Below are 26,116 nucleotides of genomic sequence, written 5' to 3'. Positions count from 1 at the left end.
TGCTGTGGTTAGAAAACGACAATTGCAAATACAAGCAGAACAACGTCAACAAACCTTCCAACATCCTCGTCATAATATTCAGTAATCATCTCAGCAGAGACCTTACCAGAAATATGAAAGACAAGTCTAATCATGAACACTTGATCAAATGGGATATATTCTTTTAAAGATGAAGCAACAAAAAATTTGTTCCATAATCTGATCAAGAATCACGAGTTCAGGTTAACTAAGCCGAAGAAGCCCGACGAGGCCAACAAGAAAGGACATCCGAGATATTGCCCGTACAACAGATTCATCGGTCACACCATAAAAGAGTGTTGCAGTTTCAAATACTTGCTTGAGGAGAAGTTCAAGAATGGGAACGTAACAATCTCGAAAGAATATTTGAAAGAAACCTGAAAGAGGTTCTATAAATATGATTTCGGTCAATTTCTTTGTTCCAACCCATTCCTATGCAACTGCCAACGAATGAAATGCCTCTTGCCTACTATTGTATTACTATTTTTGTTTAAATGGGAAATTAGCATGATCAATGTTAGTATATCCCATCCCTCCCACCACAATTAATGAAAATAAAGGGTTTGTTATTGTTCAGAATTGTGCAATATTTAAAAAAGTTGATCACCTCAAATGAAAATTTGGATGTTTTGATAAAACTATGACTTCAGGAGAGAAGTAAATTGATGCCCTAATAGCTGAGTCATCCACCTTAAAGAATTTGGACTGGGTCCTAAGTTGATTTCAAAATAAGATAATGTGGTTGAAATACGAATAGTTGACTCGGGATATCACGAGCCTTTTAATTTCCTGCCACGTGACTGGGTCCTGACTTTCGAACAAGTTATAATATCCCAGAATTTGACTTAAGAAACATTTGAGGATTATTAGTCAGGGGAATTTTGGACATTTGAATTTGGACATTAAAAATATTTAGAAGAAATATGTTCCATCAGATATAGTAATTCTCAGAAAATAAAGGGAGCAAAAAAAATTGTTGTGTGAAAATTCCCGGAGAAGAAGCTTGAGGTGAGATTATAATAAAAAATTAGTGTCTGAATTAAGACATTCAAAATCTTTAAATCATGCTCTACCAGATATAGTAATTCTGAACAAAACATGGGGAAAAGCAAAAAAAAAGAGAGAGAAAAAAAGAATTATGTGTAAAGTTTGAAGCAAAAAAAAAAAAATCAAAGCAAAAGAAAAGTCTCCCTGAGAAGAAGCTTGAGGTGGACGTATAATCAAAAATTGGTGTCTGAGTTTTCCCTAATAAATGAAACTTAAAATATTCTTTTAAGAAAATTCTTCTGATATTATATTCTAGAAAAATTTCAACGATCTTGAGTCTTTTGGTCGGTTATTAATTGACACAGAAATATCTTTGGAAAACAAAAAATGATTTGATCACACGACCAAAATTTTGAAATCTGCTTAGGCTCAGAAAGAAAGAATTAAAGAAATGATGATGATATTAGCAGTTAATGGAAATTCAAACCTGAAGTCATATCCTTCAGTGTCCAAGAAATACAACTCTAACTTCAACTCGAAGAACATTAGAAGATTCTTAAAGACAACTTCAATAAACTTTACAGAATCTGTAACAAATCAAATGATGATTGCTATAAACGAAGCTATGAACTTACAGCATCTTCAACTGTGGTATCTGTAAAAACAACGCAACTGTTATGTGTACTTGAAAGAATATAGTTCTGATGGTACCTTAAGGATGAACTATTTTCTACTCTTGTCATTTGCCAGTGGACGATGCTTCAAGAAGTACTGTGTCTTGCAATGTTTCAGAGACAAAGACTCATTCCTAAAAACTCAGATGTCGTGCTTGTCTGAAACTGGGTCCAAATCCTAACAAAAAGAAAAGAAAATGATAAATTTCTCAAGTTTGAGGTTTCTTACTCTTTGCTTGCATAGCGCAACTACCTTGGTCTGCACTAGTTTTCTTCATATCCCCGCGGAATTTCACATTCTGTACAAAATCTCACAAAGTAACACATTTTTTCCCCACCAATGTCAATTTTCGTGAATTCTACTAGTTTCCCACAAACTCGAAGCACTATAATCTAGAGGTTGAGGATTCTACATCCGATCCCGCGTTGCTTTAGGTTCTCATCCTATCGCAATCTTTCAAATCAATCTAGAGGTTGAGGATTCTACATCCAATTCCCTGTTGCTTTAGGTTCTCATCCTATCGCAATCTTTCAAATCAATCTAGAGGTTGAGGATTCTACATCCAATTCCCTGTTGCTTTAGGTTCTCATCCTATCGCAATCTTTCAAATCAATCTAGAGGTTGAGGATTCTACATCCAATTCCCTGTTGCTCATCCTATCGCAATCTTTCAAATAAAATCTAGAGGTTGAGGATTCTACATCCAATTTCACATTGCTTTAGATCATCATCCTATTGCAATCTTTCAAATCAAATCTAGAGGTTGAGGATTTGACATCCGATTCCGCGTTGCTTTAGGTTCTCATCCTATTTCAATCTTTCTAATAAAATCTAGAGGTTGAAGATTTTACATCCGATACCGTGTTGCTTTAGGATCTCATCCTATTGCAATCTTTCAAATCAAATTCTAGAGGTTGAGGATTCTACATCTGATTCCACGCTACTTTAGGTTCTCCTCCTATCGCAATCTTTCAAATCAAATACTAGAGGTTAAGGATTTTATATCTGATTCCGTGTTTCTTTAGGAATCTCTCCTATCGCAATCTTTTAAATCAAATTCAATGATATTCTTGAGGTTGAGGGAATAAGCCCTTATATTAATTCAAGGCATCCTATTCTCATCTTTTGAAATTAGTTTTAAGACCACCTTAAATGGATTATGGCATCTAATTCTTATTTTGGGAATTGATACCCAAATTTCAATTCCCACCTCGGGGTCAGCACTTACATATTGATTCTCATCCTTTATAAATACTTGAAATTTCAAAACTCAAAATTCACTCTATGATCCCCAACGAGAGTCCCTACTCCTTGATTTCAACCAGACGACCACTTGCTAATTCCTCAACAGAAACAAATCGCACACACAACTCTGCACATACTTGCGAGTCTGTTGACTTAGGAGTTTGTATTGGTTCTTGTTGATCTCGTCGGTCAACGCCAATACGCGCAGTGTGCTTGCCCAGCACACCACACCTATTGGGCATCCATTTGTTGACCTCACTTTTGGTTGAGGTTTAGTTTTCCTCTTTATTAGCCTAATGTGGTAATGTATGTTATGTCCATTAATATCGCTAATCCTATTCCGGTGATCAAAGCTTCATACTTTACTTCATTATTCATGCACGGCTCTGTTAGGTGATTGGAGAATCTCAACATTGCCTGATCCGGTGTAATGAAAATTAGATCTATTCCCACTTTTCCTCATATAACTAATTATGATCCTTTTTCTTTCCTAGCTAACGAAGCTCCATCAAAGTACATTTCCAAATGTCTTGTATGTGATGGTTCCACTTGCATTAACTGTTCGTCGGTTAAGTTTTCATTGAGAGGGGACCCAGCTGGTAGTGGGTATGCCATGAAAAAGTATGCCAAAATCTACCCTTTGGTAGTGCAAAGGAGCACGAAGGTTATATCAAATTGCAAAAAGATTGTTAACCACCTTACTAACCTTTCAGAAAGCATAAGATGGGTCATCAGATATTGCAACTGATTATACTTTAAAATCAAGTTAACCTTATGAGACAGTATGTAATGTCTGAGCTTCTGGGTCATAAAAATCAAAGCTAGAAAATGCTTCTCAATAGAAGGATACTTTATCTCCGCCGATATTAGATGTTGACTCAACTAGTAGAGTGTGTTTTACTTACCCTCATCATTGACCTGAGCTAGCAGGGCTACAATAGAGTCATCTAAAGCCACAGTATAAAGTATCAATGGTCTTCCCATAATAGGGGCTGCCAATATAGGAAGTGTCATTAAGTATTGCTTAATTTCTTCAAAACCTCATTGGCACGGCTCTCCCTAATAGAATTTGGTTTTTTCTGGAGTAAATTGAAAAGGACTGACACCTTTCTAACAGATTAGATATAAAGCATCTTATGTATGCCAATTTGCCTTGAAAAGATTGTAGTTGCTTCAAGGCTCTGAGACGTTGCATCTCTAAGATAGCTTTAATCTTTTCTGGATGGATCTTGATTCCCCTATGATAGACAACTAATCTTAGAAATTTCCCAGAGGTAACTCCAAAGGTGCACTTTAAGCCATTCATTATAAGATTAAATTATCGTAATTGCTCAAATACAATCCTCAAATCATACAAGTAGTCAACTTGTTGCTTAATTTTGATAACCTAGTCATCCATGTAGCACTCCACTTGGTTGTGGATGAGGTCATCAAAATTCCTTGTCATAGCTTACGTGTATGTTGCTCCAGCATTCTTCAACTCAAATGGTATCAATGTGCAACAAAAGATTTCAATTGGCTTTCTAAAGGTTGTAAGCGTTGCATCTTTTGGAGCCATCTTAATTTGAACTTAGCCTGACAATCAATCCATTAAAGAGAAAATCTTGTGTGTTGAAGCAATATCCACCATTAATTCCGGTATCAGTAACGAGAACTTATCCTTTGAACACATTTTGTTTAAGTCCCTGAAGTTGACACACACTTGTATTTGTCCATTTTTCTTTTTAATCGGTACAATGTTGGCTAACCGTGTGTGATATTGCTCCTCTTACATAAAGTTTGTGTCCATTAATTTCTTTACCTCAGTGATAACTGATACGGCGGGCGGCCAGCTGCTACTAATTTTAAATAATTTTATTTTCAATTCAATCCCAAATAAAAATAAATTCAATATAAATATTTTTATCCTCTAAAATCTCTAAGTTTTCAAACTCGTAATAGTAACACAAGTATATGTATCGGTCGAGTAATAAAGGGCTCAAATGGAGTCCTAAGTATTGATCCCACAGGGAGTTGAAAATTCTTTTGGTTATAACATCAAACACAATATTCAAACTATAAAACTTAAGTAGGTAAGACAAATGTAAAGTAAATTTAATGTGTGCTAAAGAAAATGCAGTTGCAAGAACTAATTTAACTAAACTAATTACTAAACTTTAAAATTAAACTTATAAAGATTAAACAAAGTTTTGAAATAAAGAGTTTAAATTTAAGAAAGCATTCTTCCCCTTTAGCATGACTTTATAGAATTTGAAGAAATTAAAATCATTTTAAATACATAAATAAAATTATATGGTGTCAATTAGAAACAATCTTATTCTCTACCCTCTAAGAGTGCATAAAGAGCATTGACTAATCCAGAGTTTGGTCCCTAAATCCGTGGTTAGGTTGAGAGAATATTGGCTCTCACTTCTCCCTTGCCTGAGGGCTAACAATTTTGCTTCAATTTCTATGCAATTGGACCAAAATTGGGGATTTTAATCTGTCACCTTAAAATCTCAAATTCTACACCTATCAAAGTTTATTTTCCTATTTATTTGCATGTAACCCCATGGATTACAATCTCACCCAAGAAATTGAATGTGACTATTACCTTATTGTAGAAAGCATAGCGCTTTTGGATCATATGTTTCTCAACAAATTTAAACCTTCTAATTGGCTAGATCAAAAAGTAAATGAAGATCAGAGTTCGAATCATCATAATTTATTAAAATTTAAAATCTTATAAAACAAAACCAATTCTTCACAAAACCTAATCTCATTGTAGGGAGAAAGATAAAGAAGACTACTCAAAATTCATGAGAAGAATACGAAAAAAACACAAATTTCTTATATAAAAATAAGTTTACAAAATAATGAAATAAAAAAACACAGCTTATTTCAAACTCCATCCCAAGAAAATCCATAGAAGTTCACTTTAAGCACTTTCTCTCTTTACAATCACACTCAATTCTCTCTTAGAAGTGTAATGAAGAATAAATCTCTCCACTTCCCTCTCCTCTTACAGCCCTAGAAGAAAATCCTCCCTTCTCTCTCACACCAAAAGCTCTTTCTCTCTCTCATCCCCCCTTTTCTTCTCTAGACTTCTCCATTTTAATTAGGGCTCAAAAGGATTTCAAAATTTCCTCTAATTTTCTCCCCAAAAGCCACACCTTTTTGCACCAAGAGTTAAATCCTTTCATCCAAGAGACATATCTCTTCATTAGAGAGCCTTCCAAAGTGTTTAGATACATTAAACCACTGCTTAAGACGTTTGAAATGTTTCGAGCCTTCAAAAATTGCTCAAAAATAGTCACGAACCGACTTACTCCATCTTAGTTCATCTCTGGCGCTTCTGATGCCAGCCTAATGAAGCCCGCACTATTCTCAAGATTTTTGTGCTTCTGGTGCCAATCTGGCGCCTCTAACGCCATCTAATTAAGTCTGTGTTGTTTCTGGATTCTAGCACTTCTGTCACCATCTGTCAGATAAATGGTGCATGTGGAGCCAATATGGCGCCTCTAGCTCTAGGATCACGAAAATCTCCATTTTTTGCTCCAAATTTCCTCTTTTTTGCAACTTTTTTCTCCAAATGCCTAAAATTAATATACCAGCAACAAAAACATGAAAATACCCATCTTTAAAGTGCAATATCACCAAAATAAGTATAAAATATATACATAAAATAGTATATTATTTTGGTGTATCAAAATCCCCCAAACTTAAATGTTACTTGTCCTCAAGTGACCATTTTACTACATAAAAATAAAACTTATGGCAGAGATTAACTTATAAACTTCTATAATTTGTTTTAATAAATATAATAGTATAGCTTAAGAAAAACTTTTAAGAATTTAGGTTAAAACTAAAAGTATAAGAACATCTAGTAATCAAGTTTAAGAGTTTTGAATCTCTATTCATTTCAAGAAGAATTGTAATTTGTCATAAGAAAGACACTTAGAACATCCAAATGAAAAAGAATTTCATGAAAACTTTATGAGAAAGGATGTTAATACTTAGATATAAGTTTAGAAAATGTAATAAAGCCTTTTTCCTCAAGTTGATTCAAGTGAAGCCAATTTTTTATTAGGCATCTCCTCAAGTTTTTCCACACATATTTCTCTTTTCTTTTTCTTTTTCTTTTCTATTTTCTTTTTTTCCTTATCTTTTTATTAGGATCTTTTTCAATCCTTTTTTTTAATTTTCCTTTTCATGTGAGGATTACTATAACTTGACAGCCTTTAACAATTTTGAACTAACAATTTTGATCTTCACTATCCTCTTCTTAAAGTCAAAATTTCTTACCTTCCATCACTTAATAAATTCATACTAGCCTTGAAGATTTTTTAGAAAGTCTCATTCTTTTCTTCTTAAATGAAACTCTAAGATTCTTAATACTTCAAAAATACAATTTCCTTTACTTTAAATAGAAAAACAAAGCCTTATTCTTTCATACTAAACATCTTAATTCTAGAATTGACCTTCATTATTAAAGATTTTTGTTTAAATTTACCATAACATTTACAAACAAAAATATTGTTATTTAAATTTAAACTCTAATATCCTCGGTGATGTTAAATTAATTTTTAAAAGTATAGTAAATTGAGGACAAATAAAATTTAGTTCACTTTTATTAAAGAAATTTTTCTTTCCCCTAAACTTAAGTTTTTAAATAATAAGTAAAGCATTTAGTACAAAAACTTACAGGTGAAAGAAAACACTAAATGCATAAAAATAAAACTAGCCTGTAGAGGATTCTGGATATTCCCTAAACTTAAGTTTTTAAATAATAAGTAAAGCATTTAGTACAAAAACTTACAGGTGAAAGAAAACACTAAATGCATAAAAATAAAACTAGCCTGTAGAGGATTCTGGATATTAAATTTGGCTCTTGATATTTTGCAGGTGCTAACTTAAAAAGTACATGCTTTAAAGCATTAAATGAGACATAATATATCAAAAGATTTGCTAAGAAAAGATAAATTAAAGTCATAAACATTAAATTAAAAATGTGGACAAATAAAAGTCTACACTTTACCATTACATATACCGGTTCAATAACTCTACAAATTAAACACATAAATGTTCCACATTTACCATCAACAATAAAACAAAACAAATAACAACACATAAAAACAAACAAAACTAAATAAAATCTACTCTTCATCATCCTCCTCTTCCTCTTCTTCCTCTTCATCCTCTTCATCCTCTTCATGCACATAGGGCGTGAAGCTGGGGCATGTAGGAAACTCTACTGTATGATCACCCCTCAAGAATCTAATCATCGCCTCTTCCTATGCAATATCGTGTGGATTCTTTTCTTCTTATATTCATCATTGTAGACATTTCTAGCTTTGATACTGTCTATTCTATTTTGCATTACTATAAGATTTGATTGCTGAATCATTAATTGCTCAATAATATTTTCAAGTGAAACAGAACCAGAAGGATGGTCCTGCAGCAGATGTGGAGGTTCTATCACTACTTCGACTCCTACATCCATCAAATGATTCAAATTTATGCACAGTGGGTTTTCCAATAGGTTTTAGTGGCTGCAACGTTTCTTCACCTCTACCAAATTCTACTCCTGATTGTCCACATAAAGTGAAAATCAGGGCAGGATATCCCAAATCACTAGTTGTCCCACTTCTAGCAATGCTCTGAGCATTTTGTACAATAAGAGCACCAATATCCACTACTTCCATTTATTGAATGTAGAAATTCATCAATGCTCTTTCCTTAGTTACTTCGCATAGATGAATTGTTGGAAGCAACTTTGCAGAGATGAAGTAATGTCATGCCTTAGATTGAACATTTAACATGGAAGTGAAGAAATTGACTTTTGATTTATTTTTAATTTTCTATTCTCCTCTTCCATCAGTAAGAAAGGCAATTGCTTCATCAAGTGATGAATCAGTCATCACAAATGCAACATACTCACAATGAAAAGCATTTCTCAGTCCATAAAATTCATTGATTCTTCTTTGATTAAATTTGACTTGCTTACCTAGAAATAAAATACAATCGTCCATTGTCACTTGAAGATTGACATAAAATTATTGAATCACCAGAACCATGGCTACTGCAGTGAAGTAGCAGAAAGTTTCTCACTTCCAAGCAATAATTATATTTTCAATCTCTCCTCCCGACTTTGAAAATGCTCGCTCCTGAATCAATTTCCTCAAGCCCATTTTGGTATTATAGTTATATTGGGCCTTAAAATTCACAAATCTCCTTACATAGAAATCTCTCGTAGGCTTTCCCCTCTTTAATCTTGGAGCCATAAAAATTTCTATATAAATTCAAATAAAATCCAAATAAATTCACAATATCTTAAATTAAACTCTAAAAGTAGGAATATTTGGTAAGAATCTTTTCTCCATGGGTTCTCTTTAAAATTCTTCAAAAAAAAACTTCAAATTTTCAAATTTCCAAAATGTAGGATAAATCCATGGTGAAAATAAAAAATTTCTATGTTAAAGCGAAGCTCTTACCAAGAGAAGATGAAATCCAAGACTGAAATCTCTTCAAACCCACCAAATTTGAAGCCCTAGGTTGAGTTTCGACCTTGTTTTAGTGGTTGAGTATCGACCTTGTTTTAGTGGTAGGAGACGACCCAAGCAGTAAAAATGGCATTTTACAAGGGTATTTTGCATTTTTAAGTGATTTTAGGTTTTTTTTGGGAAACTGGTGCCTCGGGCGCCAATCTAGCGCTTCTAGCGCCACTTCTCTGTAAAATGGAGCCTCATGCCCCAACAACAAAAATATTCAAATTTTGATTTTCTTCAAAAATATATTGGGTACCGCACCATGTCAACCTCTAATTAACTTAATTAAACACATATGCTTGTAATTATAAAATGTTCTAACACATAATTTCACAAACAATACAAAACTCACATTTATATATATAATCAACACAATTACAAATTAACAGTTTTCAAGCCAACACACTTAATTCAGCGTTAAAATCAAGCCAACAAACTAACGCTGAAGTCTAAATATCAAACATTTAACAAACAATACAAAAAGTTCTGCAATAAAACTAAATCAAATCCAATACAAAAAAATAACAGCAAATATAAATATTAATTCCAAACTAAATGAATTTAAACATCTTCATTATCATCATCTCAAATGTCTCCCATGGATTGGTAGTGCACGTACAAGTTGTAAAAATGTCAGTGAGGAAATTCGTCTACAGAATCTTCTTCAATCCAAGCAATTTTGGTGAACATGCGCACCAAACCTTCTTTAACACGTCTTGTGTGTTCGAAGTGTTCCTTCATCCTCCAATCTAGGTGGTCAAACTTTTCAGAAATATTTCCAATTGAATGCATAAGATTGTGTACCTCTTTTTTCAACTTCTTCATCCTTTTCAAAACTGCATTTGAACTAATGTAAGGTTGAATAGATGATGAATTTTGAGATTCTTGATCCATCAATATATTCATATCGTTCTCCTCCCCAATTCATGTACAGTTGCAATAAACTTTTGGGTCCATAGGCTTCCAAGGGAGAAGTACTTTTTCCCATCTTTCATAAGGCACTTGTGACTAGCTACACAACAGGAATATGGTACATGGATGTCCCAGTCCATAAGTTGATCCATTGATGATTAAACCCAAAAAAGACTTTACTATTAAAGCACCAGCACCAATAGGCCTTCCAATTTGAATACAATAATTCAAAATCACACTTTCCTTTGTCACTTTTCCTATTTTCATAGTAGGAAGTAATTTTGATACAATAAAGAAATGTCACGCCTTTGATGCAGGATTCAATAATGATGAAGAAAAACATACAAATCAGTTATCTCTAGTCTCCTAATTTGTATCTTCATCAGTAAGGTGTTGATATAATTCATCCATATTATCACTCGTAGAGACAAAATGCACGTAGTGACAAATAGGAACGCTTTCAATCATAAACTTGTCGTTTATTCTTGAAGGAGTAAATTGTACCAACCTGCCTCAAACATAGACAACCCCTTGGTTAATTTCATGAAGATTAGCATAAAACTCATTCACCAAAGGAACTACTACAGCGATAGTGGTATAGAAAAGTACTTCCCAACGTCTTTGTGCAATAATCTCTTCAACTCGAGTAATCAGTGTGTTGAATTCTCAACTGATAAAGCCTCGCTCCTTGATTAGTCTCTTCTTCGCAAGAATGTAATCGTATAACTTTTGTGCATCGAAACTGACAAACTTCATTCTGTTTAAAATTCCATATCTACTGGTTTCTTTAGAGTGGGAAGCTATATGATTTGAAAAATGGTGGCTTTACCTTCATTTTCCCCTCTCAAATGTCTTTAGGATTCAATTTTACGAAGTTACTAGGAAGAAATCCCACCAAAAATCGTCAAAAACCACTTTTTGAATCTTCTTAAGTTGTTTTCGTTGTCGTGGTGCTTTGGGCTTCTATCTGGCGCTAGGTCTCTGGAAAATGGCACCTTAGGAGCCAATTTGGCAGCGCCAGTTCAGATTTCTGTTCTGTTTCATTTTAAATCCAAATGACCCTCAAATTTTTCATATAAGTCAGTAAATAAAGATGTTTTAACTTATTTTCTTAATATATAAGTCTCTTAAATACACAAAATTCATAAAAAAAGCATAAATTTAAATATATAATACAACTTATTAAAAATATATAAACAACAGAAACAAACAAAAAAATGGGTTGCCTCCCACAAAGCGCTTGGTTTAATGTTGTTATCTCGACATTCCCAATCATTACTCTGGGTTATCCAACATTACAAATCTTTTAAACACTAGTCTTTGAACATCAAAATATGGTTTTAGTCTGTGCTCATTCACTTTAAAAACCTTTTCAGTCTAGGGATCTTCAATATAAACAACTCCACATGGATAGACTTTATAATTGTGAATGGCCCTGTCCACCTAGACTTCAGTTTTACATGAAATAATTTCAATCATGTATTGTATAATAAAACTTTCTATCCATACTCAATATCTTTTTTTATTATCTTCTGATCATGTCATTCTTTCATTCTCTCCTTATATATCCTAGCATTATCATAAGATTCATTTCTAATCTCTTCAAGCTCATTCAATTGCAATAATCTTTTCTCCCTCGCATCTTTTAAAATAAAATTAAACTCCTTAATTACCCAATAAGTTTTATGTTCTAATTCTACTACTAAGTGATAAGTCCTCTAAAAATTAATCTTTATGGGGGCATTCCTATAGGTGACTTATAAGCTGTCCTATAAGCCCAAAATGAAGTATCTAATCTAGCAAACCAATCCATTTTATTAGGATTTATAGTTTTTCCATTTCACGATTAGATACTTCTTCAAGACCACTAGTTTGAGGATGATAAGCAGTTGCAATCCTATGTATAAAATTATATTTTTCCACCAAATTTTGAATTCATTTGTTCCAAAAGTGAGATCCTCCGTTAGTAATGATTATTCTTGGTATTGCATATCTTGTAAAAATGTTTTTGATTAAAAATTTTGAAACACTCCGAGAATCACATCGAAGTAAAGCCATTGTTTCAATCCACTTTGATACATAGTCTACTACAATTAATATATAAATTTAGAGACATTTCATTTCTTTTTGAAATATTGCCTACTCGCTGACACCAATCACATGTATTAATATATATATATATAAACATCTCTAAATAAAGTAGGCCAATAAAATCCAAATTGTAAAATTTTGTGCGTGTAAAATTTTGTGCGAAGTTCTATCATTCCCAAAATGATCTCCAAATTCAGAATCATGATTTTTTTGGATAATTTTTTTCAATTTCTTCATAAGACACGCATCTTCTCATAGCTAAATCTTTGCATTATTTGTACAAATAAGAGTCATCCCAATAGTAAAATAGTACATCTTGAATAAACTTCTTCTCTTATTGTTTTTTTAACTCATATGTTAAATACCACTAACAATTTAGTTTACAATATCAACATACCATGGTATTTCTCATCCTTTAACAGTATAAAGTTGTTCGTCAGGAAAGTTACATTAATCTCTTTTTCAAGATCAAATGTTTCTTCCTATTCCAGTCTAGATAAAAGATCTACAATTTGATTATCAATTCATTTCTATCAACTACCATAAAATCAAATTCTTGCATTAGAAGTATCCATCTAATTAATCTTAGTTTTACTTCCTTCTTTTGCAACAAATATTTTATAGCCGAGTGTGTTGGTATCATTTTTTTGATGTCACATGTGTGGGATGTCCACCTAAGTCTATCGGGGTAACGCTTCATAAAAATAAGTCACCCGTAGCTCGAGACATCCATTCAAGACCCACTGGCGTGTGTTGAGGGGCGCGTAGCTGGGTTCATTTTGTTAAACTTTGGCTTTCACTTAGGTGAAGACCAGTTGACATTTAGTTCATCGGATGACTCTAATCGGGTCAACAATCGCCAGCGAGGTGGTCCATATGACCCCAAACGACGAAACGGACTACGCGAGTGTGTCAAGGACATCAATTTCACCTTAGAGAAGTGTCTATTTTGCCACAACTTCACGATGGGCTAAAAATGCGCGAAATATCTTTTTTTGGCTCGATCATCCAAACAGTGGTCTAAATGACCCCAGATGATGAAACGGACTCTGCCAACGTGTCTGGAACATTTATTTTACATAGGGAGGACCTTCATTTCAAAATGATGGCGCCTGTGGGCTAAAATATGAGGGATGGTGATTATTAAAATATTAATAATTATTATTATAATATTATTATTATTATTATTATTATTATTATTATTATTATTATTATTATATTACCTTATATAATATCATTTCCCATCTCTCCCCTACCTATCGCGACTCAGATCCGCTGCCAACCTTATTTTATTAAATCCCTAGCCCTGGGCCATCTCCTTGCGCTTGAACTCTGGCTAATCGGTGTTCCTTGCCGGCAAACTCGTCGTCGGTTCATCCCACCAGCGATACTCCTTGGTTGGCTCCTCAAGCAGTTTAGCCCTCCTCTCCCTTTCACAAGAACTTGTGCCACTCTTGATGCCTCCTCTCACGTGAGCAGGTCTCACCTTCCTCTCAACCAGCGACGTCACCGGCAGGCATGCCGGACCACCCCTCTAAGCCTCCAGTGAGTTCATTTCCCTTTTATTTCCTTCACAAAATAACTGACGGTTCTCCACCATTTTTCTTGCATGGTCAACCATAATTGACCTTTTTTCTCCTCGCCAACACTGTAGTCCTCCTCGCCGACAAAGCCCAACATCCGGTGACCAGGCCTTTCTTTGCAGTGCAGCCCTCTCTTAGGTTGACATATGAACCTAGTCATTACATGCCCATGCTCCTTCGTTGGTGCTCTATCTCACCGGTAACCGCCTCATCCTCGCTGGAAAAGCATTGTCCATGTAGCAGCGCCTCTTAGCTGTTTTCGTGATGCTCTAAGGGCCTTAGCCTCACACGTTGTCTCTCCCTCACCGAAGTGGAGACCACATTGTGTTGCAAAGGTCGGTGTCTAACCCCTCAAAGGTTCATGTTGCCCTTATTTTGATGTACTATGATATTTATCAAATGTACTTTGTATACCTCTTGCTCTCACTCATTTGTTATTTCCTACTTTCCATGTGTTTTGTAGCGAGATTTGCCAGAAAGTGGACCTCACTCATATGTCTCTTCTTCCTCATTGAAAGGTTCATTGCGAGGCATGTCGGTGCATAGATCGGACGTCGATAGTCTAGAGCAAGCAAAGAGAACGCGTCCATAATCGTTACATTGGTAAGATTTCCTAACTCCTAGCTAGCCTAAGTTTTTAGTGGCGTCTAGGTGTGTGGGTTCGATCGCCCACACGGGGTACCTGTGCCGGTGTGAGCTGGCGCAATGACATACATATATGATTGATCATTGATTTACATGGAGATAGCTTTTAGGTTAGGACTTCCTATGCATTGGCCAAGTCCTATACAAAGCCGAGTGATTCATGATCCTCGATAACTACTTATATGCAACAGCATAACAATATCTCTGATTATATTTTTACTTATATTTTCTTACTTTCTAGTAGAGTCAAAACTTGATCCTAAATAAAATAAGAATTTAACTCTTTAATTTATATATTAGAATACTACACAAGTATACTTAACGTTATCAAGTAATATAGGACTTTTTTATTAAGACTTGAATATTGAACCCAGAGGGAAATTATGCAATATGCTCTATTGAATAGAAAACTTTCTATTTTAAAAAAGACAATTACTTAAACTGGTGATGTATTCGCAGTAATTAAATTCAAATATTTTTTGGTATTTTTGATTTTTTTGACAAAATAGTAACTCTCTTTTTTTTTGTATTTTTGATATTTTTAAAATGATAACTTGAGTTTATGTAAAAGAAAAGTACTTGATATGAATATATTCTTCTCCATATCATGAATCAGTAATAAGTATAGGAATTATATTGTAGAAGTATGCATTGTGTTGTGCCAAATAGGAGCAAATAATATTCTTTATCCTTACTAGAGATGCTATAAAGAAAATTAGCTAATTTAAAGCTTGAATAGTTCAGAAAACCGGCTACGCAGGGAAGATACTAGCTCTCACTCTAGAGTTCTCTCGATTCCCTCCACCTGGGGGTCAATATCTCGTATCAGAACCTAAAATAATAAACCAAGTTATGGGTTTTAACCTGTCACTTTAAAATTCTCTAACTCTACACTCTTCAAAGATTATTTCCCTATTTATGTTTACTAAATCATATGAATTACATTCTCATTCATACAACCTCATGTGATTCTTTCCAATTGTTAACTGAGACAATACCACCCTGGTTCTTACATGTTCTAACAACAAATTTTAACAACTGGCTAGGCCAAATAAAAAAGTAAATGTAGTTCATGGATTTAGATTGTCACAACTTCTTCCAACATTAAAGATCAATACTCTCCACAACTTCCATCCAACACTTTAATTACTTATCCTTTTAAGGAGAAAGATAAAGAAAACTACTCAGAACCCATGGAGAAAACAAAACCACACTTTAGTTTAAAAGTAAATATCATTGTCAAACCAACAAGAAATCTCAATTAAAACCAAAAAGTAGTATAAAACAAAGATAAAAACTTATCTCAAATCCTCCACCAAGCTCTTGAAGTTTCTTTGAATCTCTTCTCTTTTACAACACTCTTGACTCTCACAATAAAACTAAAAATAAAAAGGATAAAGTAAATTTGTGGTACTTGAAAATCTCTCCAAAACTCTCTCCTTTCCAACACTTTTCAGAACTTTCAAGCACACTTTAAAAAGTCTCAACTTCCTTCTTTTATAAATCTCTAAGAAATGTCTTGTAACTCTTCAAAATGTGTCCCAATTCGATGTATTCTCCAAAGGATACTCGCAAGTCTTTTAATAATATTTTTGTTTCTAGTTGTCATAACCACCCTCTTTAACCAATAGGTGCCTCAAATACCTCCTGTTGTGAGCCTTAGGCCTTAACCCCACCAGGTTGGAATCCCAGTTTCCCACGATTTTTGCTCTCCTAATCTCCCTTGGAGAGATTAGTTGAGTTTGATCTTAGAGGATGGAAAAAGCTTTGTAGCTAGTCTGTCTTATAAAATCATAGGTGTTCGTAGAGCTTAAAAAGCTTTGTAGCTGAATGGTGGAGAGTTTCCCTTATTAGAAATTGGAGGGGGAAACCCTCCATATTTCCATGCCAAAGCTGGAGGCGACAATGCCGCAAATCCAAGTGTGTCAGCCCTATGCACCTATGCAAGGTATTTAGGATGAGTTTGACTTACCGTCGACTTGTTGGGTTTGATTGCATGTGCATGGATCATTTCATAGCATTTTTTGGGTGTGTGGATCATATTGCATCTCATGTGCATGATCATTTAAGCAATTTGGTTCAAACGGCCACCCCGGCCAAGTCAAACGATCACTTTCGTTCGACTGACAGCCTTGGTCCAGTCGACCGATCACTTTGTTTCAACCGGCCACCTTGGCCCGATCAACTGATCACTTTGGGCTGACCAACTACCATGGCCCGATCAACTGATTACTTGCATCATATTGCATGTTATTGCATGTTGTGCATGGTCGTATCGCATGTTTGTGTGTATGTGCCTGCTTGTTTGTTTGTGTGGGCACTATCACTTGTTTGCATGGCATTTTTGTTTGGGCCACTATCACTGCAATATGGCCATCTCCGAGTCACTTTCCCCTCGGCATACCCATCTGTTGGGCCACTGTCATCATGGTATGCCCATCTTCAAGTTACTGCTTTATAGGCATACCCTTGTGTTCGGGCCACTGCCTCTTTAGCATACCACATTTGTTTGAGTCGCTGCCATCACGACATACCCGCCTTCAGGTCACTACCCCTTCGGCATACTCATTTGTTCGGTTTGTTGCACTGCTTCCCTGGCATACCCTTTTGTTCAAGCCACGGCCTCCTTGTTATACCCTATTTTTTCGAGCAACCATCATTACAGTATGCCCATCTCTGGGTCACTACCTCCTCTGCATACCCATTTTTTTGAGTCATTGTCATTATGGTATTTCTATCCCCAGGTCACTGTCTCCACAAGATAGCTTATTTTTTGAGCCACTGTCATCACAACATGCACACCTATGGGTCACTGCCCTTTCAGCATACACATTTGTTTGAGTCGATGCCGTCACAGCATGCTCATCTCCGGGTCACTGCCTCCTCGGTATACCCATTATCCGGGTCACTATCGTCATGGTATGCCCATCCCTGGGTCACTGTCTCCTCGGTATACCCATTTTTCGGGTTGGTGTCGGCATGATATGTTGCATCCTTGACATACCTTTTTGTTTGGGCCACTACCGCTAAGGTATGCTCATTCTCAGGTCACTGCCTTCTTGGCATGCCTATCTTTTGGGTCGCTGCCACTACGGCATGCCCACTCCTTTTGAGTCACTGTCGTCAACATATACTCATCCTCACCACTTTGGTACACTTTTCATATGCTTGTTGCATGTCCTGTATGTTTGCATGTGTGCTCGGTGAGTGCCTCTTGGGTAAGTTGTAAATCCTCTTTATAGGTATCCTTTTACAAGATGTAAACTCACTTTTTGTGGTGTCTGCTAGTTCTATGGCACCCCGGGTTCTTGAGCAGGTGTAATTCCTCTTTATAGGTAGTCTGCCTTACTGGTACATCTCATTTGTGTGTGTCATGTTGCATGTAGCATCATTGAATTCATTTGTATGATGTGTGTTTTCCCTTTTGGGTGCCCATTGTGATTGCTCTGTACTTTGGTCGAACAGTCACAATGTGAGCTTTCTACATGACTGTTTGTTTTACTCATTTCTCGATGGTTTTTCCTACTCATTAGGAGAGTGACCTAGTGTCGGTCGTGATGCATTAATTAGCATTGTTTGATGGGTTTATCCCAGTGAGCAATGTGAGTTAAGTCATCAGGATTGACACGAGTATGACTGTGCTAAAGATTTAATGGATCTAACTTGTGTCAATCCTTTTCGTGACACCTTTTAGATCTTTTAGATCTTTAGGATAGGGCCAATATGGTGACTCTGTCAAAGTCATATTATATCCAAACTTACCCCACACTTAGATATTAGGTTAATGCACTCTCTAGATAGATGGTGTGCTAGGCCAAGATCTAGGGTGCTAGATAGTCTTTTTTATGCCTGGTTATTGTTCTTTGTTGGATTGGTTGCCCTAGCCAGACATCCTTCTTTTGCATTATGCTTGTGGTGTGACTGCATGCTGCATATGTATGGTAGTGTGTTGGAACACTTTTCTACAGGGAGCCATGCCTACTTATATGCACACACACGGGAACCGCTATGGGGAAAGCATGTGATGATTTCTGACATTTTTGCTTACAGGTGCTACTCAACTCCACCACTTATAAGGCATGGCTCATTATAAGTTATATGCATGTGATCTTTCCCACTAACACTTGTCTTCATACAGGATTGAGTCTTTTTTTTTCTTATGTACTTTTAGAGTCTAGGAGAGTCTTGTAGCACAAATAAGATACGGGCAAGAGTTTTGAGGTATTTGGTACGGGATCCACGTGGAAGAGACCAGGAGCAAATGATCATGCCCCGTATCTTAATTCTGCATTTTCATATTGATGTATAGAATTAGGATCAAACTTATATATGCAGAGTATGGCCGCTCTTTTTCTTTTTTGGGATATGTTGCCGATCCAGTGGCACCGGCCTTTCTTATTATTTTGATTTGGCTTGTTTTACATTTTGTTACATAACTGCATGCATGCACATCTACATGTGTTTTCATTTTTTCTTTCTGTGATTTGAGATTCACGGTGCAACATAAGCTCATTAGGATTTAAAATCCTAATTTTTCTACTTAAAAATTCTAAATAAACTATTTAAGATAATTAAAATCTAGGATTAAAATATTCATGAGTTAAAAATTACAATTTTACTTTCCTACACTTGTTAATAGGGCCTCCATCATACTTATGGACAGCTCTAAATAACTGCATTCATATTTGCATGTCCCGAGGAGGAGCCCCTGTGCTTCTTCTACTTGACTGGCTCAGTATACATTTTTCATTGGTGGTTTTCTAGTGCGCCTAGGGTGCTAGAAGGCTTTCCCACCCAGACAGGGTGTAAGTCCTTTTTGTTTGGAGCATTTCCAGCTTTGTAGCTGAACCTTTCTCTTATTTCCTGAGGCAACATTGTCACTTTGAAAAGTATAAGTCCCACCTCTTTATAGCTCCAGCTTTTTTTCATATGATAGAGTTTCTTTCCTCTGACCTTAGGGTTATCAAGGCTCCCATGGATGACGTAATTAATAGATTGCTGACTGGGGATCTCAATGCATTTTGGGTCGACTACCTTCACGACTAGGTAGACATAGGGTCCTAGTAGCTATGGATGACGGGTCCATGGTACCCTGGCCCAGTTATTTCAACCATTTAGGATCACTCTAGCTTCTTTTTTGTTGAGCCCCTTTGAGCCCTATCGCTCCTTGAATTTCTTGATATCACATTGATGGCCTGATACTGATGAGCTATTGCTCGTTTGGGATATGATGATTTTTCCTCTGCCCTTATAGCCTGGACGTGCTTTGATGTGTTGGAAGATCCCCGTCAAGCTGATTTAGGATATTCCATGGGCCCCGTGTGCTGATGAACCGCTACTCATTTGGGATGTGAGAGAATCACTCTCACGGGATGGCTTAGCATGAGCTATGAAGAATCGGAACTATTCCCACATAGAATAACCTTCCTTTTATTGCCTATACCACAGGTCTATGATAATATAAAGAGAAACTCCTTTTATCGAGAGTATTCTTGGGGATCCTCCAAGATGTAATTAACCAGTAGGAATACATTCCTCTAGAAGTGCTCTTGACCCTAGAATAGGTACATACACCTGACTCTCTAGTTATGGGTAGTCTACATAAATACTTCTTTCGTGGATATTGGCTTAAGGTGCCTCCACCTGATCTTGTTTGGGTAGACATTTATGACCAATCCTTGCAAGGTTTAGCACACGTAGACTCTTCACGTTTTACTTTTTCTCTTGTTTGTCATTTTGTCTTATATCCCTTCTTATTCAGTTCCTCTCCTCTTTGAATCACTAATATGTTTCGGGAGGGAGATTTATTCAAATAAGGGAAGTATACGATGATCAACAAGTTTGCGACTCCTTTTAAAATAAAAAGGAGAAAAATAAATGAAAACATAGTGATTAGTATGCAGATCACGTTTAGCTCCAATTAAATATGATCTAAATTTATCAAAAGCATAAACAATGTCTAATAACTCTCTTTCAGTAGTGGTATAATTAATTTGAGCATCTTTAGAGCTTTACTAGCGTAGTATATAACTTTGAAAATTTTGTCATATCTCTACCCTAAAATAGCTCTAATTGCATAATCACTAGCATCACACATTAATTCAAATGATTTCTCTCAACCAGGAGAAACAATTATTGGAGCAGTGATCATTTTCTCCTTCAATGTTTCAAAGGCATTAAGACATTATTGATTAATATCAAATTTTTTATCTTTTTCTAAAAGATGGCATAAAGCCTTTGTCATTTTTGAAAATCTTTGATATATCACCTGTAAAAACCACCATGTCCTAAAAAACACCTATCTCCTCTTACAACATTAGGTGGAGATAGGTTAGATATTACTTGAATTTTTGACAAATCTACATCCATGTCATTTTCTAAAATTTTATTCCCAAGCACAATTCCTCTTACAACCATGAATTGAAATTTTTCCCATTCTAATACTAGATTCATCTTTTCACGTCATTCTAGAACTTCCTATAAATGATTTAGACATATTTCAAATGAAGTTCCAAAAATAGAAAAATCATCCATAAAGATTATTTTCTTATTTTCAATTAAGTCATTGAAAATCAATATGATACATCTTTGAAATGTTGCAGGAGTGTTACATAAACCAAAGGGCATTCGTTGAAAAGAAAAAGTACCATAAGGACTAATAAATGTTGTCTTCTCTTGATCCTCTCGAGCAATTAATATTTGATGATAGTCGGTATATCCATCTAGAAAGCAAAAATATATGTGCCCAGCTAGTCTATCCAATATCTGGTCCATAAAGGGTAAAGGAAAATGATCCTTCATTGTGGTCAAATTTAATTTTCTATAATCTATGCAGATTCACCATCTAGTGACTTGTCTTGTTAGTATTAATTCATTATTCTCATTTTTCACTGTAGTCACACCTCCTTTCTTTGGAAAACGGTGAATTAGACTCACCAAAACATTATCTGAAATAGGATATATTATTCCCGCATCTAACCATTTTAAAATTTCTTTCTTCTTTCATCATTGGGTTTAATCTTCTTTTGAGGATCAGCTTTTGGTTCACGATGATCTTCCAAAAAAATTCTATGCATACAAAGTGAACCACTTATTCCTGTAATATTAGCTAATGTCTATCCAAAGGCTTTCTTATATCTTTTTAAAGTTTCCAACAACTTTTGTTTCTATGCATCAGTTAACTCTGAGGATACAATAACAGGTAATGTAGATAAATCTCCTAAAAAGGCATATTTGAATGTGTAGGAAGTGTTTTCATTTCTATCTCAAGAGGTTTCTCAATCGATGAAATCAAATTATCATTATTATCGGTAGGATCTAACAATTTAAATTATTCTCGAACATAATCCAATTCTTCATTACTTACTTCCATATATTCATCTAGAAATATATCCTCATCCTCATAACACCAGAGTCACCAAATGGATCCAGTGACCAGGTTAAATAGACCCACCTAGCCCACCCTATGGAATCCATGGACCAATGGTCCCTTGGTTTAGGGGATTTTATCCTTTTTTGGGCCTATACCAAGAAATCCTTACCATCATACCAAACCATTAGAGGTTAATCATCATAAACCCTCTCCTAGCTCCCCAGACTTTCTGGCCACCATCCCGGGCCCTGCGGGCCTGCTTAGTTGCCGGAAAACCCTAAAATCGAGAGCCACCCCCCTTGAATCAAAACAAATTACACCCATCTAATGTGCCTAGCCTTAATTGGCCTTTAGCATTCTAAAACCCTCCACTTTAGCTCCATATTGCACCTGAGTTGAAGCCTTGGCAGCTTCCCTAAGCCATTCTATTTAAACCCTTCCTCCATGGATAAAGAAGGGGGAAATCAAATTTCCTTAGGGGAACTCTGTCAAATTTCTCCCAGAGCTCCTCCAAGACTCCTTAAGCTCATTGCAACCATCTCTTAGCCATTTTCCCCACCACCTGAGCTCAATTTTTTAGCTCAAAATCTGGGCAAATTTCGGCCACCCTCAAAACTTCCCCAAACCTCAAACTGAACTGCTCTTAAGCTTCCCCAGAGCAAGAAAGGAAGATCCCCATTGAAATCCCCCTCTTTTGAGCTCTTTAAACCACTCTTATACCAAGGTCGCATGCCATTTCATTAAACTCCTACTTGGAGCTTACACCAGAGGGAACAAAAACATCCAAGAGGTTCGTTGGACTCTACTGAAGCTTCCACAAGCATCTGATTGAGGCCTCCCCTCTTAAACAAAGGTATAGGCCGTTAACCCTAATCTTGAGCTCGATTTTCATCAAATGTGAAGTGAAGTTTAATTTCATAGCATTGTAACCATATGGATGTGTTCATCTTGAGTAGATGAAGGTGTATGAACAAACCCCATATGATTTGGTTGAGTATCAAGCAAGTTCTTAGATCTAGAAGTTTAACTGCTCATAGATTTGGTTCATCAGAGACGATGACGGAGGACCATCCGATCACGTGTGTATCGGACGGGCGGACGAGAACATATCGAACGAAGGAATGGACCGTGAAAAGCAGAACACGTGGTCGCTGACTCAGACAGTGGCGCCAAACTAGGGGACACCGCTTAGAGCTTCAAAGTCGTCGCAAGTTTACTTGGCACTGACTGGGATGAATAGAAAATTAGGAATTTCTTGACTTAAATAAATACCAGAACTTTGAAAAATCGTATCTTTGTGTATAAAAATCATAAAAATAAAATAAAAATATCTTCTTGCTCAGTGCACAGAGGAGAATAATGTGGACTAAAAATAAAAATCATTTGTTAACTATCTGATTTTTAATGAATTAAATAGTTTCTAAAGAATTTTAATTCATTATGATCAAGCATTGCTCACCATGGCTTGAAACTTTTGGGGTTCATTTCTTATGACAGAGGGGGTGTTCTCTAATTTTCCAAGGTCAGAGGGCATCTCTATGCTTCTAACCTTAATTTTCAAGCTAGGAAAACTATCTTGACTCATTTTAATTTTATAAATCAAGTTTATTTTAATTATATAAATTAAAATACCACTTAGAAAATTATGGGAATAATTTTAGTAGGTTTTCTATGGTCAGAGAAGCTTAGAAAAAATGTCACGATGATTTAAATTGTTTTTTATTTTTTTTTATTTTCTTAATTGTATATATCTTGTAGTAATTTATGTAAATTAAAGACAAATAAATAACTAACAAAATGAATTCCACACTGTGTATAAAATTCATGTGTACCCACTGTAAAAATTTAAAAATTATTTAGTTAAATTTCAGTACAAAAATAATTATAATAAACTAAATACACATTTTTGTACAAAAATAATTATATTAAATTAAATACACTTGGGAAAATTATGAAAAGTGTTTTTCTCAGTTCCTTGTGATCATAGGCACTTTGGAAAAACAAAATTTATTTTTTGAGAAAATACTTAATTTTTTAGCTTTATTTTGAATTTCAAATAATTAAAAATCCCAAAAATATTAAAATATTTTTAAAATGTGTCTAATTGTTCTCGAATCACTTAGAACTCATTAGGATATTTTTTCTTAATTTTTCTAAGTTAAAAATAAATTTTTAAGAGCTTAAAAATTAATTCTTCTTATTTTCTCATTAAAATAATTATAACAAATAAATTAATATCATAAAAATTCAAAATTTGTTTCTCTGAATTCTCTAAACTCATAGGAATTAAAACATTATTTTTTATTTAATTAAAATTATTAAAATTGATTCATAATTAAATGGTAATGATAGAGATTTAATTCAAAAAATCATGAAATTTTGTCTAAGTGTTTCTCTGACCTAATAGGAAGTGAACGTCTAATAGTTTTATCATAAATACAAATTTTATTTTGAATAGCTAAGTAAATCAATTTTGAAAATGCTACAAATTTAAATAATTATTTGAATTAAATTAAATTTTAAAATCCACATTTTCTCCTTTGATGTTTTAATTGAACCATGGATAGGACACTCTAAAAAATTCTCTTAAGTCATTTGAATTTTTATTAATGAGTTATGAGGTAAAGGGCCCAAAGGCAAAGGAGTAACTTTAGACTTTGGTGCCTTAATCAAGATTTAGAATTAATCAAAGGGAAGATGGGTAATTTTGATTCTAATGAACATGTTTAGATGATTGAAATACAATGGGATTAAAAGGTAGGAACTCACTTACCACCTTTTCTTTAATAAGAACAAAATTTTAACTTCCTTAATTATCAAGGCTTGGAAGTCAATCAAAATTAAATGATCCTCAAGTGATGGGTTTGAGTTAGGAAGATAATATGTCATTAATTTTAAGCCCATAATTGATGACAATGTTATCTTTCAATAAGAATGCATGTCATTTAAATGATAATTCTGTTAAGTTACCATTCACCTACTGTGATTGTTCAAGTCTTGGTATTTACCTAAGCATGACATTTAAACTCATTTGATTGGATTTAGAAGATAACATGATTAATGATTAACACCTTTTTACACTACAAGCCTAATTTTAACTGTGGAAACTAAAACCTTTACTTACTTAAATTTGCTTTTGGGGCACCCACTCATATAAATCTTAACTGAAATATTGATTAATTAATTGAGTGTCCTAGCCTAGGGAATCAAGTGTGAATAAAACATCAAGTTTTTTGGAGCAATGAGATAACCTTAATTTAACCTCTGATGATTAATAAAATGATATGATAAGTTCAAAATGAACTCAAAATATTTCAAGAAATATTCAAAGTGATTCAAGGTCATACTTCGAGCACTTTGAAATCTCTTGAATATTTTAAAGGGCAAATTGAACTTGCTATATTTTGTTCTAAAATCATCCACTAAGATCTTTTGAGAGTTAATAAAGTCATAACTTGGGGTTTGTTATCTATACCTCTATCTACTCCTGCAATTTGAATTCCTTGCAAAATTATATACATATTGTCAAAGTTAACCTTTCAAGTGGAGGAACGGAAAGAAACTACAAGTACGTTTTTAAGGTCACCCTGCTTGTCAAAATCAAAACTAAAAAAAAATTAAACAAGATAAAATTCTCCGCCACTATAGTCAAAATATAATACACTCAAAAATTAATTACAAACAAAACAAAAAAAAAATTGCAACTAAATTAAAACGTCTCTATCGGATGATCAGGAATCCCTCGGAGGAGGTAACCTACGATTACTAACAAGATTTCTCACGGTCTAAATGAAAGTATGAAACTCATTAAATTGGGTTTAGTAAATTCATTTAGACTAATTGAATTCGAAAGAAAATAGTGTTGCTGAAACAAGGGAACCGTAGGATCCTAACCAGTGTCGCTCTAATCAACTTTAACATTCCCCATAAAATTTCAATAACCATAACCTTAGGAAACACTTGATTTGACATTATGACTTGACACATTAGAAAACTTAAACTCGCCACAATGAGGAGCTTGGAGATAGCATTGTGGGCAGTATGACCATCTTCAACAGCAAA

This window comes from Phalaenopsis equestris, unplaced genomic scaffold, assembly GCF_001263595.1.
Source record: "Phalaenopsis equestris unplaced genomic scaffold, ASM126359v1 Scaffold234194, whole genome shotgun sequence".
NCBI classification, from domain to species: Eukaryota; Viridiplantae; Streptophyta; class Magnoliopsida; order Asparagales; family Orchidaceae; genus Phalaenopsis; species Phalaenopsis equestris.
Note: the sequence above shows the minus strand (reverse complement) of the source record.